Source organism: Meriones unguiculatus, chromosome 1 (genome assembly GCF_030254825.1).
Source record: "Meriones unguiculatus strain TT.TT164.6M chromosome 1, Bangor_MerUng_6.1, whole genome shotgun sequence".
Taxonomy (NCBI): Eukaryota; Metazoa; Chordata; class Mammalia; order Rodentia; family Muridae; genus Meriones; species Meriones unguiculatus.
The window spans coordinates 25,629,265-25,644,337 of NC_083349.1; positions in this window are offsets into that span (position 1 = coordinate 25,629,265).

Consider the following 15,073-nt stretch of genomic DNA (forward strand, 5'->3'; position numbering starts at 1 on the left):
CACACTCCTCTGAATGCCACGGCCACCTGCAACTTCCTGAGAGGAGAGCATGAGGGCGTCTGGCCTCACGAGGAATGTCATTTGGAGCTGGTGTCGTTGCCTAAAGTGACCCTCCTGGCCAGCCACTCGGGTGCAGGGACTGAAGCACAGTTTGGCTATATCTGGTAAAACAGAAATACATGGAACCTCATCTCTGTTTCCCGCCTTTATCTCTTTGTCTGTCTGCTATACACACACACACACACACACACACACACACACACACACACACATGTCTTAGTGAAAAACTGGAAATATTTGGATACTCACTCTTTTTTTAAATTTTTATTTATTGTTTTCTTCACAATTTATTCATTATATATCTTGATTGACGCCCCCTTCCTCAACTTCCCCATCCTGCCCTCCCTCCCCCTCTCCCCTCTCCCCTTCCCTTAGTCCACTGAAAGGGGGAGTTTTGCACCACTGCCACCTGCCCATAGCTTGTTCCGTCTCGTCAGGACTGCCTGGATCCTCTTCCTCCATGGACCGGGCGCTCTTAGCAGAATGGATACGGAAAACCCTTTGCAAAGAGTGGAGTATTGCAGCACTAGATAGGAGCAGCAAGCGAAAGCAGACCGCCTCAATCAGAGTACATCTCAAAGACAAAGATGAGTGAAGAAAGGCCCCTGCTGCTGAGGGTGTTGGTACACATACGTGATGCCAGCCCCGAAGAAGCTCAGGCGGATCTGCTACAAAGTGAGACCATTTCAACACACACGGGAGGGAGGGAAAAGGGCACTTTCTAGGGGCGAGGGAGAAGGCAGAGCCAGGTGCTGTTAGCTGGGACAGCTCCGCTGGGGAAGGCAGAAGGCTGGATGGTGGATGGTGGACGGTGGGCGGTAGTGACGGCTACGCAGCTGTGTGGACTCGCTAATGCCGAGATTTAACCCGGTTCACCTGTCTGTTCGATGTTCCTTCATTTCAGTCTCAAAAAACCAAACCGAAACAAACCAAAAACGTCAGAAGGCACAAGCATGGGTGAGTCTTGGCTGTTTTAAACTGACTCTTTTACATGTACCTGGAATATTTTTGGAATTATTAAGAATTTCAGAATATATTAGATAAAACACAGATAAAAAAACCAAAACAACAATATTCATACAAAAAAAAAAAAAAATGACCCAGAGGCTTGCAGGAGCTGTGCCGCAGGTCAAGGTGACCCAGAAGAGCCAGGCAGAGGATTTTGTATTTCTTCTTTGCTCTGAGTAGTTCAGGCCCAGGTGATCAGTGCTCTTCCTTCCTGCTCCAGGATAGACAGACAGACTTGTGTGCTTACACACACACACACACACACACACACACACACACACACACACACGACTCAGTGACTAATGGTTGCACAGCTTTTAGCAGTGGGAGGAGCCTGGCCTTCAGCGTAGCCTGGGCATTGCATCCACACAGAGCAGCGAGGCCATGGGAGATTCGAAGTGAGGGGCAGTGCGTTTGTGAAAGGCCAGAGGGGCAGAGGCTGGCAATCAGCACTGGGGACTAAGGACCTGCTGCCTGGGTCATGTGGCTTCTGTGCTGACTTGGGGTAGAAACACAATGAGGAAGGGAGGGAAGGAAGGAGAGAGGGAGGGAGGGAAAGAAAATGTGAAAGCACTAGTGTGGTTGAATCTCCTAAGGCTGAGGCCATGTACACTCTGGGGCAGGAAGACAGGGTCAGATGTCACACGGAGCTCCATTCCCTGCCAAAACCCAAGGAATGAGGCTGGGGCCCTGGGAGCAAAACCCACAAAATCACACTTTGTTCTAAACTGTCTCCAGGCACAGCACAAGGCAGGCTAGGCATGGGCTCTGATATGTCAAGAAGGCTGGAGCCACCTAGAGGAAGTCATGCCTGAAGTGATTGGGGAGGAAATATGGAGTGTTCTCAAGAAAAGACTCAGGGTCCTATGACAGGTTGGAGCCTGGGGAATTCTGGAAGCCACCGGAATGTGGGGCAGGACAAGAGCAGGGCAGAGTTATGTCTAGCCTGTGTTAACTTCCTCATTGCTGTGAACAAATGCCTGACAGAAGGGGGTAAGAGTCTGAGAAAGCAGATGAGGGGAGGAAGAGGTGATGGGAAGAAGGGGGTGAGGGAACAAAGGGAGTGAGGAGAGAAAGAGGGGAGGGAAGGAAGGGGTAAGGAGAGAAAGGAAGTGATGGGAGGAAGAGGAGGAGGGGAGAAAGGGGTGAGGAAAGGAAAGGGTGAGGAGAAGAAGGGGTAAGAGGAGGAAGAGGGTGAGGGGAGAAAGGGGGTGAGTGGAGGAAGGGGGTAAGGAGAGGAAGGGTTTATCATGGCAGAGAAAGTGAGGCAGCTGGTCTGGTCACATCACATCCAAAGTCAGGAAACAGAAAGAGATGAAGGCTGGTGCCCACCTTCTCCTCTTTACTGTTTGGGACCCTGTGGCAGGGTCTGCCCACAGTTAGGGTGTGGCCCCCTTACTTCCACTGACCTAACCTAGAAAATCCCTCACAGACTCAGCCAGAGTCTCATCTATGTGATCCTACTGTCCTGACAATATTAGCCATCACTGTTAATCCCACAGATACGAGTAGAATGGCCACTGACCCAAATCACCTATGGCCAAATCAATTAAAGCAAGCAATTATTTAAAGCCAGTTTATTTTATTTGCATACATGGGCTATCTCTCCCTAAAAGGGGGGGGGGAAGATATTAGTATTAGATTTTAGGAAGATAAGGTTTTTAATAGATCAGAGGCAAGGGGTTTCCAAATGGGGAATTTGGCAGCAAATAGACAGGATTACAGAAGAATGTAAGCATAGCAAGTTGGTCAAAACAACCTCTTGGAACAAAGACATGATTGTAAGGTGGTCATAACAACATAGTCATAACAAGGTGGTCATAACAAAATGGTCATATTCAGGTGGTTATAACAAGGTAATCATAACAAGAGGGTCATATCCAGATGGTCATAACCAGATGGTCATAACTAGGTGGTCATAAGCAGGTGGTCATAACAAAGTAGTAGCAAGGTGGTCATAACAAGATGGTCACATCCAGGTGGTCATAGCCAGGTGGTCATAACAAGGTAGTCATAACACCCTTTTGAAACAAAGACATGGTGGCCATTTCCTGGAACAGGCAGTACAGAACCATTTGTAGTTAAGGTTACAGGTGGGGCATAGCCCAGTCTCTGAGAAACAGATTTAATCGTAAGCAGGAATGAGACTAGAAGTCTTTACTATAAGATGGCTTTCAAGACTAAGATAGAGGCAGGCTGATTCATTAACCACATGTCTTGTTTTTATTTGGTTTGTTTGTTGGTTGGTTTGGTTTGGTTTGTTTGTTTGTTTGTCTTGATCAGAGTTTCTCTATGCACCCCTGGCTGTCCTTGAACTAGCCATGGAGATGAGGGTGGCCTTGAACTCACAGAGATACACTTGCCTCTTCCTCCTGAGTGCTAAGATTAAAGACGTGCCACCATGGCCAGTTTATCATACATCTTCAAGTGAAGGTTGTCTCATTTATCTGACTAGTTGCCTCTGGATGGATGCTTTAGATACCTGCCGTGCCCCAGGACTCCAAGACGTGACCCTCCAGCCCACCTCTCTCAACACAGACTCACACCAAGGGTCTATCTGAGATTTCCAATGCGTGTCCCACAGGGGTCTTCTACCAAACAGGATTAGTCTTGCCTTCTGCTGGGGCTTCCCCACCTCAGGGATGGCAGGTGCCCACTGGCTATCTGTAGATGGCTGACGTATATTTTTCTCTCTGCTTCCCTCTTGGGCTTCAGAAGCCACTTTCCTAAATCCTAAATCCTTCCCAATAGCCCAAGAGGCCTGGGAAGCTTCCTAATAATCAGGTAGCACAGATGTGTGAGAGCCTCACTCCATCCTTCATCAAGGTGAACTCTGGAACACCATTTAGGTGTCCTGCTGAATCAGCCAGGGCCTCACATCATGCAACTGTGCCCCCTCCCCCGCCTGACACTCACTGCCAGTTAACTAACTGCCAATTGTGACTCATGGGGGATATCGTAGCCTACATCCCTGAAGCCAGTCTCCAGGGCTCCGGAAAGCTGATCAGGATGATGGTGCCTACATGCCCACATCACAGGGAGTATGGCTGCCCAGGGACCCTGCAAGCTGTTCCTCTCTGCGCCTTGCACCCAGGGAAACTTGTCACTGAGTGAAGATGTTGCAGAGACAAGACCAGTAAACCAAATAAGCAAAGTCTCTTAACTCTGGGTACCAGCAAGATCAGAAACAAGTTATATACGTTCTCATTCCAAGAGGGAAGGACCAGGCACAGTTACAACAGATCAAATCAAACGATGGAAATGCATCGTTTGGTTTGATCAGACATCTTTGGCTCATTCATAATCTTCTGGGCCCCGGGTTCTCCAACTCTGCCACCGCACACAATGCGTGCCTGGTAGGCTCAGGCTCACTCCACGCTATACTGTCACAGTCACAGGCGATCATTTGGTAGTCCGAGCATCTCCAGTGTCCACATGTCTCCACCACACTTTCGTCCCTCCTGGCCTCTCTTCAGAAACACAGACACATGGTGCCAAGCCTCAGCTCCTCTCCACGCTCCCTCCTATTCTGTAGCTTTCATGCCACACAAACCAGCACCAAACAGAAAATTCTTACACATTGTCAGGCTCTGCTGTCAGCGTGGGATGCAGCCCTGGCCCCCTCTGGACCACAGCCTCTGTGTGCTGATACTGAGGAAACGCCTCCAGAAGACTTCACCTCAGTGAGGCTGGTCTCAGTCATCACTGCTGATGCTCAGCCCCAGCCAGCTGGCATTGACTGTTCCAGTAAAGCAAAGGGTCCGCTTCCACAGATTATTAATTCAGAACATCGTGTACTCGGTCTTGATAGTCTTTGATGACCTGTCAAACTTCCCTTTGAAACTTGATGAGCCAGGCCTCCATCATCTACTTCCGTCCTCCCCCAGAACAGCCTGGTAAGCTCTGAGCATTCAACAGCTTTTTAGACCAAAGCTCCAAATCCTCCCACAAGCCTAGAAAACAACATGATCACGTCTTTCACAGCAACACTCCAATCTCGATACCAAGATTTCTGTCCTAGTTTGCTTTTCTGTGGCTGTGATAAAACACTGGCCAAAAGCATCTGACAGGAAAAGGGTTTATTTGGCTCACAGACTACAGTCGATCATCGAAGGAAGCCAAGGCAAGAATGCCAAGCAGAAACTATGGACGAGTGCTGCTTACTGGCTTGCTCAGCTAGTTTTTATACAGCCAAAGCCCACCCGCCTGGGGACTCTGCTCTCACACTGCGCTGGGCTCTCCCTCATCAATTAGCAAGGAAGAAAATGCCTTAACGGTGTCCCACAGGCCAATCGGGTCTAGGCAACTCCTTAATTGAGGTTGGCTCTTCCTGTGTGAGTCTGCGTTGTGTCAGGTTCACAACTGGAGCTTGGCATGACAACTTCATCTCATTCCCAGTGTGTCCCGTGGTTACTCCGAAACTCCAATCGAGGAATGGTTGAGCTGTGCCACTAAGGCTGCTCTGCTTTTGAATCCTCTATTCCCTGAGAGTCAGGCTCAAGTGCCGATCCTTTGGTCAGTGTCATCCTGGTCTTCTACTGCGCAGGGAGCCAGGGGCCAGCCAGTGGGCACCTGCATGCCCTTACATGGGGTGGTGGCTTGAGTAAGAATGGCCTCATAGACTCACTTGTTTGACTGCTTGGCCCACAGGAGGTGGTACTGTTGAGGAGGTGGCCCTGTTGGAGAAGGGTGGCTTTGTTGGAGGAAGCCTGTCACTAGGGTGGGCTTTTGGGTCTCCTATGCTCAAGCTCGGCCCAGTGTGGGATAGTCTCCTACTACTGCCTGAGGATCAAGACGTAGCACTCTCAGCTTCTGCAGCATCATGTCTGCCTGGACGCTGCCATGCTTCCTGCCGTGATGATGGTGGGCCAAACCTCTGAAACTGTAAGCCAGCCCCAATGAAATGTTTTCCTTTATAAGAGTTGCCTTGGTCATGGTGTCTCTTCACAGCAATGGAAACCCTAACGGAGACACATGGCCTCCTTCGCCCTCTCCTCTGCCCTTTACCTTTCCCACCAGAGCAACACCATCCACCATGGGCACTCATTCTTACAGCGGATAGTCCGGGCTCTCAGATGCCCCCTCTGCCCAGCAGGGCCTGCCTTCCGTCATCACTACAGTGCCCCTGCCTGGTGTCCTCTGAGAATGACTCTGAGAAAGAGACTCTGAGTCCTCCTAAAGTTGGGCAGGAGCCTGGGGAGAGTGCAGTGCAGATCGGTCCAGCTACTGGGCACATTTAAGTTGGGGTCTGTGACTCCAGGCAGCACCTGCCTCCTGCAACAGCATCAGCATCCCCAGTCCTGAGGAGCTCATCCCGGCAGCCAGCTTTCTTGCTTGTGGGTTGCCAGTGGGGGACTTCAGGACTTCCCAGCCTCTGTAATCATGTAACCCCCCCTCATCACACACCCCCGAATCTCTACACGGCTCCCACTGGTTCGCTTCCTCAGAAGAACCGGCGCCTGGAAACTGCAGGCTCCCCTGACTGCACATGCGCTCCTGATCCCCCAGCCTCCACCTCCGGTGCTGGGACCACAGGCTATAACAGGTGTGTGTGGTGTGTGGAGCCTGGTGTGAGCACTGCGGAAGCCAGGACCTCGTTCACATCAGGCCAGTACCCTCCCTTTGAGCTCCAGCCCCAGCCTCCACTCCCATAGTGATCCCAGTTTTTCCTCTTTCTATGCCTGGAGCTCTAAATTCTGAGTTCTGGGAGTTTGTGCATCTCCAGCCTCTGGTAAAGACAGTTGGATCCCAAAGCCCTCATCCTGTGTTCCTGAGAGTGGAGCCTTCATCCCGTGTCCCTGAGAACTCAAGCTGAAGGGAGGTGGGGATCTCCCAGGTGCCCCCTCAATCTGTCTTTACCAGTTTTCATCATCATAACCCTGTGGCATGTCCTCCCAGCATGCACCTGTCCTTTCCTGTCATTATCCATAGATGCAGGTCTGTTTTCATCCATGTTCCTTGTCTCCCCCATCCACCCTCCCATCCACAGGCTCTGCAGTCTCAGAGGACCACTGTGTGTTATCTGACCTCTATGGGACACCCAGGCCCACTGCTGGAACTCACTGTGAACCGTGGATCAAAGCATATCTTGTGAGCAGCTGCCAAGACCTACAGCTTGCTTGCCCTGAGGTTCTGGGGTTTTTCTTTTAAACTCTGATAAAAATGGTTCTCATGCTTTAAAAAAAATTTTTTTAAGTATGTCTTGCCCCCCCAGGGAAAGGTGAGGAAGTGACCTCCTCTGTCTTTCATCAGGACCTTCTTGGCTTCCTCTGCACTCCCTTTGCAGTGAGCTGAAGAGACTTAGAGGACTGTGGAAGCCATCACCGGTTCCCTGAGGAAAAACCCAATGAAGGCATTTGATCCCAGGCAGTGACTTCCTTTGCATGGAGCTGTGACTTTGTAAGAAACAAAAACAACAAAACAAAAGCCACGGAGGAAGCAAGGCCAGCAGCTTTCACCATGGCAGATCAGCCCGGAGCCTATGCCAGAAACAAGTTCACATACTTCATGTGGGGCAACCCTGGGCAGGGCGCTGTTTGTGTCCAAAGAGCGGTAGGCACATGGGACGTGTGCCCCAGACTGGGCAGGATGGTCCCACACAACCCAGAAGCCTCTAATGCTGTAGGAAGATGGGAACGCTTCCTCCTGGAAGGCGAAGGATGATCATAAGAGCTAAGAGATGAGAGAAACTTTTCCGGGCTCAGAAAGCTTGGAAAGTTCCTGGACCCTGGCGTTCCCTCTCCAGGGTCATGGAGCAAACTGCAGCTGCCAGGGAGAAGAACTTGTCCTGGGGCGGGCTGGCCAGCCAGCAGAGTCAGGGCATACACTCGGGGGAAATCCAGAGATGTAAACGAATGAATAAATGAGAAGGAAAAGGATTTGAAGGTAAAATATGAGAAGAAATTATGGAATTAGAAAATCGACATTTGGGCCAGGCATGATGTTGCAAGTCTTTAATCCCAGCACTCAGGGAGGCAGAGGCAGGTGGATCTCTGAGTTCAAGGCTGGCCTGTTCTACAGAGTGAGTTCCAGGATAGACAGGGCTACACAGAGAAACCCTGTATTGAAAAACCCAATTAGTTGATTGATTAATTATCAAAGCCTGTGTGGGAGTTCTGTGATGACACCGTGAGTGAGAGCTAGGCATGGAGCTCCTGACTCTATGTGTGCACTGTGCTTGTATGTGCTTGTATGTGCGTGTGTGTGGTGTGTGTATAGTGTGTATGCATATGTTGTTGGTATAATTTTTTTTAATGTATACACCTTACCCTTGTTCATTCAAATACTGATTTCTCCCCCACCCCACCCCCAACTCTCTGGTTTCAATCCGGATATTGCATTGTGATACTCATTCTAAGCATCCTGTCTCAACTCTTGTGTAAACAGGACAAAATAAAGCAACCAGACACAATATTGAGGGGGGAGGAGCCAGAGGACAGGAAAGAGGGGAGGAGCCAGAAGGCAGGAGATGAGTGGGAGCAGGGGCAAGAGGAGAGCGAGGAGAGCAGAGCTGGAGGAGAGAGCTTGGAGGACATCATCGAGCATGAACCAGACCCAAGATTTCACGAAAAGCAAGTATAATGTGGGAAATCTAAATGTTAGGAAACTGAGGGCTTGGAGGTTCAGGAGGGAGTAAATATTGCCCAGCATTGTGTTCTAGGTTAACTAAAAGCCCAGTCTCTGTGTGGTGATTTGGTTATACAGCTGCTGAGGATTAACAGCAGCATTGCCAGAAGATAAATCAATTGTAAATATTAATAACCACTTACAGCAATATGTGGTGTGTGTGTGTATATGTGTGTGATGTATGTATATGGTATGTGTGTGATGTGTGCATGATGCGTGTATATTGCGTGAAGTGTATGTGATATATGTATATGTTGTGTGTATGTATGTAGTGCATGAATGTGCGGTGTGTGTGACGCATGTGTGTGCTATGTGGTGTGAATGCTCGAACATTCTCTATGTAAGAGCAAGCAGAGGCAGCACTTGACACCCGTTGATGTCTTGTTTCTCTCCGCCTTTGTTTTTGGAGACTGGTTCTCTAGCTGACCCTCGCCACCGTTTCAGCCAGCACGAGTTGTCAGCAAGACCCAGGGATCTTCCTGTCTCTACCCCCACCTCCCAGTGCTGGGGTTATAGGACTTTTTACATGGGTGCTAGGGCCCCAAACTCACACGCGTCCTGCGCAACGAGCATTTTACCCTTTCCCAGCCCCTACTAGAGTTTAATTAATGTTCAGGGTCAAACACGGTAGGGGTTTGGGGTAGAGCTTAGTGGCAGAGCACATGTCTAGCATGGTCTAAGCCCATACCCAGCACTGGAGGGGAAAACAGATCAGTTAAAAGACCAGACAACAGTACACAGTTAGACGGATCTTATGCAGATTAATTACCCCGAAGCCCCTAATTGTTACAAAGAGTGAAACTTGGGCCTTGTTAGCTGCAGAATAAATATGAAGAGCAGAGCTGTGGGTACGTGCCTCCATGTTCCAGCGTGCAACAAGTGCAGGCAAGCAGAGCTCTGTGAGTTGGAGGCCAAACTGGTCCACATAACGGGTTTTAGGCCAGATGGGGCTAAAGAGTGGTAGCATGCCTGAAAGAAAGAAAGTAAGAAAGAAAGGAAGGAAGGAAGGAAGGAAGAAAGATGATTATAAAAGTGTGTACTTATCCAGATGCAGTGGCACACCTTTAATCCTAGCACTCGGAAGGCAGAAGCAGGCAGATTCCCTGAGTTTGAGGCCAGCCTGGTCTACAAAATGAGTTTTGAGACAGTCAAGAGCTAAAGCACAGAGAAAAACATGTCTTGAAAATAAAAAGTGCATATTTACATATATAACTCAATATATATGTACATATTTATATACATTTATAAACAAATATAGGAGAAAACTCAACACAGCTTAACCATTCCTTATCTGAAACCCAAAACAACCTAAAATCCAAGTTTTTAGCACATATATGGCGGCCATAATCAGAAACTTCCACATCATAAAACTATTTCATGCAAAAAAAAAAAAAAAACCTGTTAATGGTATTATACAATGCTGGACCTGTATGCTACAATACAGCCAGGAAGAAAGTGTCCGCCATTGTTACAGTGGCATTAAGGTTACAGGAGCAACCAAAGCTTCCTGACTTGATCTGAAGCCTTCTCTACAGGAGGGAATTTGTGCCTGCTACTGTAAATCTGGCCAAAAGCCCATGGCTCAGGAGGTCACAGGCGCTCGGGAAGAGTCTACCCCAGTTCTGCTAAGTGCACGTGTCAAACTGTCTTTTCAATATTTATGTTTAGTGCTGATCTCAGGCTTGGTCAGGAAAGCTCTTCACAGCAGGCAGCAGTTAATGCAGAGACTCATAACTGGCCGAAGAACTGAGAATAAGTGACTGCTGAGGACTCAGTCCTAAATTAAGACAGCTGTAAAAAAAAAAAAAATAGCTGTAGCAATCTCACCTCCAAAGAACATTTCAGAGACTGGAAAGTACAAAAGCCAGCGGATGGGGTAGCGCCGTGAAATGCTTTCCTCCAGACAGGACTGCGCCCCTGCAGCTGTGGTTCCTGGCGCTGATCAAGCCAAGATGATTGGTCGAGCAGGCAGCACTAACCAGACTTACTGTGACGTAGTCGGGGAAGGAAGAGAGGACAGGAAGGAGGGACGGAACATGGAGGGGCCGTCTTCAGGGTGGAGTAATTATGGGGGTGCATAAGCCCAAGATACATTACACACACGTGCAAAGTTGTCAAAGAATAAATAAAAGATTCAAAAACTCTAGGAAGTATTCTAGAAAATTACCTTTGGCTTGCGTGTGTATGACACACACACGAACCCCCCAGTTAGGCCTGGGTTCTGTGCGTTCCCAAAATACCTCATTGTTAGATGCAAATATCCTGTAAGTCCAAAATCCAGGCATTTCTGATATGCAACCTATATGTTACAACAAAATGCAATTAAAATATTTATTTTCAATAGAACTCGATCTAGGTTTTATTTTTCTGCACGTGTACTTTCTGGCTAGTCTTTGTCAACTTGACACAGCTAGAGTTATCTGAAAGGAGGGAAACTCAACTGAGAAAACGCCTTTATAAGATCCAGCGGTAAGGCATTTTCTTAATTAGTGATGGATGGGGGGAGGCCCAGACTATGGTGGGTAGTCCTATTCCTGGGCTGGGGGCCCTGGATTCCATAAGAAAGCAGGCTGAGCAAACCTTGAGAGCAATCCAGTAAGCAGCATTCTTCCGTGGCCTCTGCATCAGCTCCTGTCTCTAGGTTCCCATCCTCCCTGAGTTCCTGTCCTGGCTTCCTTCGATGATGAACAGCGCCATAGAAGCGTAAGCCGAAGAAACCCTTTCCTTCCTAAGTTTCTTTGGTCATGGTGTTTCGTCACAGCAATAATAACCCTAAGACACACGTGTTGTGTGTATGCATGTTCACATGTGTGAGAGCAATTGCACGTGTACAGGTCTACATGCACTCGGGTGTGCCTGCCTGTGGGGGCCCACGTTGACGTCAGGTGTCTTCCTTCCGGCTGTCTATCACGCTCTACTTTACACTGAGACAAGATCTCTCTGTTGAACACAGAGCTGCTGATCCAAGCGGCCTAGATCCCAGCTTGCTTTGGGGCTCCCCTCTGTCCACCTCCTGGATGCTGGGACCGCAGGTGCCCGCCATGATTGCTCAGCTTTTAGCTGGGTTGGGAGGCAGGGTCTGAGCTCCACTTCTCACGCTTGAGTGACACGTGCTGAATCCACTGGCCCAGCACCCCAGCCGAATCGAGACTACAAAGAGTCTCCGTGTATTCACAGAACATGCTCCCACGCTTGACCGTAAGGCAAACTAGTGACGTCTATCTGGCCTCACACCTGCGCCATTCCTCCTGCCTTAGCGTCCCTTGTAATGGGTTACAAACTTGTGACACCATTCCTGCCTTGAAGATTTGTGCGTGCGTGCGTGCATGCGTGTGCGTGTGTGTGTGTGTGTGTGTGTGTGTGTGGTACTTACAGGTGCATGTTGGTGTGCAGGTAGGTACACACATATGACGAAGGTCAAAGGTCAACCTCAAGTGCCCTTCCTCAAGGGCTGCTCACCTTGGTTTTGGAGACAGGGTAAATCACTGGGATCCAGGTGATTCACCCCAAGGTGCGTTGGCATGTAAATTTAGAGGGAAACAAACATCACACAATTTATTGTCCGTGGTGAGGAGACTTTGTGTGTACAAAGCAAAGAAACCTGGCAGACATTCCCAAATTCTTGAGAGTGTGGGGGTAAAGTCTTAGGACTTAAGTCAGAGCCATTTCATACCACTTGAAATGGTGACATTTTGCAAAGTTATCCCCAACACTGAGACAATATTGGGGGCCCAAGACCAGGCATCAACAGACACCTTATTTTATTTCAGTTTCTCTTTTAAAACTCCTTATTTGAAATTTATATTGACTCATTGACGGTGAGCTTCAGGCGACAGCCCTGTTATTCGTGTCTGGATGAAGCCAGGAGGCATAGCACCTCATTCCTGAGGACTGGAATTTGGATTCCCAGAACCCACATAAAATGCCAGGAAGGCACGGCAGCCTCCTGAAATTCCAGGCAGAGAAAGGAAATCCCTGAAGCAAGCTGGCTGGCTAGACTAGCCAGAACCAGACTTCAATAAGAGACCCTTTCAACTCCTGAGGTTGACTTCTAGCCTACACATACACACAAATGCAATATATGTGCGTATATATGATCCCTGCAGACCTCGCTCTCTCAGGAGCAGGCTCACCGAAGCCTGAGGAAAGCCGGGCTAAGACAGTTCTCACCCAATTCTTTTCTCTGGGAAAAGCTTTCCTTCATAAGGATAACCTTCAACCCCAGGTCTCACGCTTTGATTTTCTTTCTAATGAAAAAAGCAATAAAAAAAGATCAGACTTCACTGCCTGGCACCCTCGCTCATGCACGTGCAAGAGCAAACGCATGGGTGCAGGTCCCAGTCACTCTGGGGTCATTGCTCCCTAGTGCAGGGCAGAGAGGGCCACTTGCTGGGTCCTCCTTCCACCGTCACTGCTGTTGGAGGAGGAGGATGGATGAAGACAGACTTTGTCCACATGGTCCCTTCCTCCTGGGACTCTTCTCTCCCAGTTCCTCAAAGCAAGACCAAATACAGACTATATCAGATCCACTGCAAAAATGGAGGCCCAGGGTCCCTTCTGCAATGTGCCCAGTCTGTGAACCCTGCCTCGAGAGGACCCTCACTGCCACAGCTGTTTGCCCACAGGGCCCCTGAAATTACAGCCTCACCCCTTCACACGAGCTTACTTATGAAGAACTGCTGTGGAGTTTTTTGGTAATTCGAATCCTTTCTGTTACAGCCAGATTAAAACCAAAACCAAACAGCACAAAGGACTCAGGAGGCCCCTCCCCTCCCTGAGCACCCATTGGTGGTTAACAGCTATGGGGGGGGGGGATCATTTTCTCCAGTGTTTTAGCCACTTATGGCTTGTCCATGCCCCAGCAAGTACCCTCCCACCCGGGCTTGTGCCATTAAACTCAGCGGGTCACAATACACACACGCACAAACAAGTTAAATCATTTTAAAGGAGCCAGTGAGATAAAGCCACAGGTGAAGCTGTTCCCACATAAGCCCGACAAGGATCCGATCCCCAGTACAGACCAAGGCCAGGTGAAGCACCCCACAGCTGCAATCCCAGCACTCCAAGGAGGGTGGGAGGTGGGCACGGGAGACAGGCGCTGTCCTGGAGTGCGCAGAAGCTGAGCGTAACAGCTTGGCAGAAACAAGAGAACCTACAGTCAGCAAGGAGGGAGGAGAAAACTCCTGAAAGTGATCCTCTGACCTCCACATGCATGGCATGCCCCCCCCATGCACACACACGCACACACGAGCACTCACAATAAAAACATTTTAAAAGTAATTTAAAATTCATTTTTAGTTGAAGTAAAATAGCAGCAAGCCAGCACCAGGTACTGCTAGAACAGAGGGGGAAATTCTCCTCCTCTGGGGACAGAGGTTAAACACTGGCAAATGTTGTAAAAGACTGTCAAGTACTGTTCATTTTTAAACTGCTTTAATTTTATTTCACACGTATGGATGTTTTGTCTGCATGGTGTCTGCACACCGTGTCCATCCAGTTCCCATGGAGGCCAGGTGAGGCCACTGAATCGCTGAAACTGAAGTTACAGGCGGTTGGGGGCCTTCATGTGGGTGCTGGGACTTGAACCTGGGTGCTGGGAAAAGGAGCTGTGGAACTGGGTAAGATTGAAGTCCTGATGGCCAAACTGAGCTCTGTCTATTGCGGTAGACCCCCTTTTCCCAGCGAGGTTCTAAAAGTCTACCCCACACACCCTGATCTGGGTGACCCCGGCTTTTGTAAGGAGCGTCCCACAGCCCTCAGGGAAGATCACAAGCCCACCCCTTTCCTGATAAGGAACTGGGCTCAGCTAACCATCTATCCCTGGAGCTATCCGCCTTATATGCTAATAAGATGCCTTGGGGTCTTGACTTTCTAAATAACCTTTGACTTTACCTGAAGATTTTGCCCTACTCGTAGATGTAGATTGAGTAGTATATTCTCCTTCCTGTGACGGGACAGTGCTACTGTGTGTAAACGAGGCACTGTGCCACTAAGTGTAAATCAAGTATCCCTGACCCCCTGACCCCCTGACCCCCTGACCTCCTGACCCGGGCAAACCAAACACATTCACCCTCCAGATCCCTCCCACTGCCCAAGGTTTATAAATCCCTGGTTTTAAATAAACTGGCTGCGTGCTTCGTGATATCACCAGCCTTCCCTAGGCCGCCTGAGATTTGTCATTTGTCCCACACTGGGCCCGGGCCTCCCCAGGCCTGTGTCTCAGGCCCACCAGGCGTGGGCTTACCTCTCAGCAGCTTAGCCAGGAGCTTCAACACTCTGCTACCATCACAGTCTTCTGGAACTCCCTTGTTCTAAGAGTGCTAAATTGTAACACTCCGTGGAAACCCTTTTCCACACCCAGGCCAAGCACACACACAGA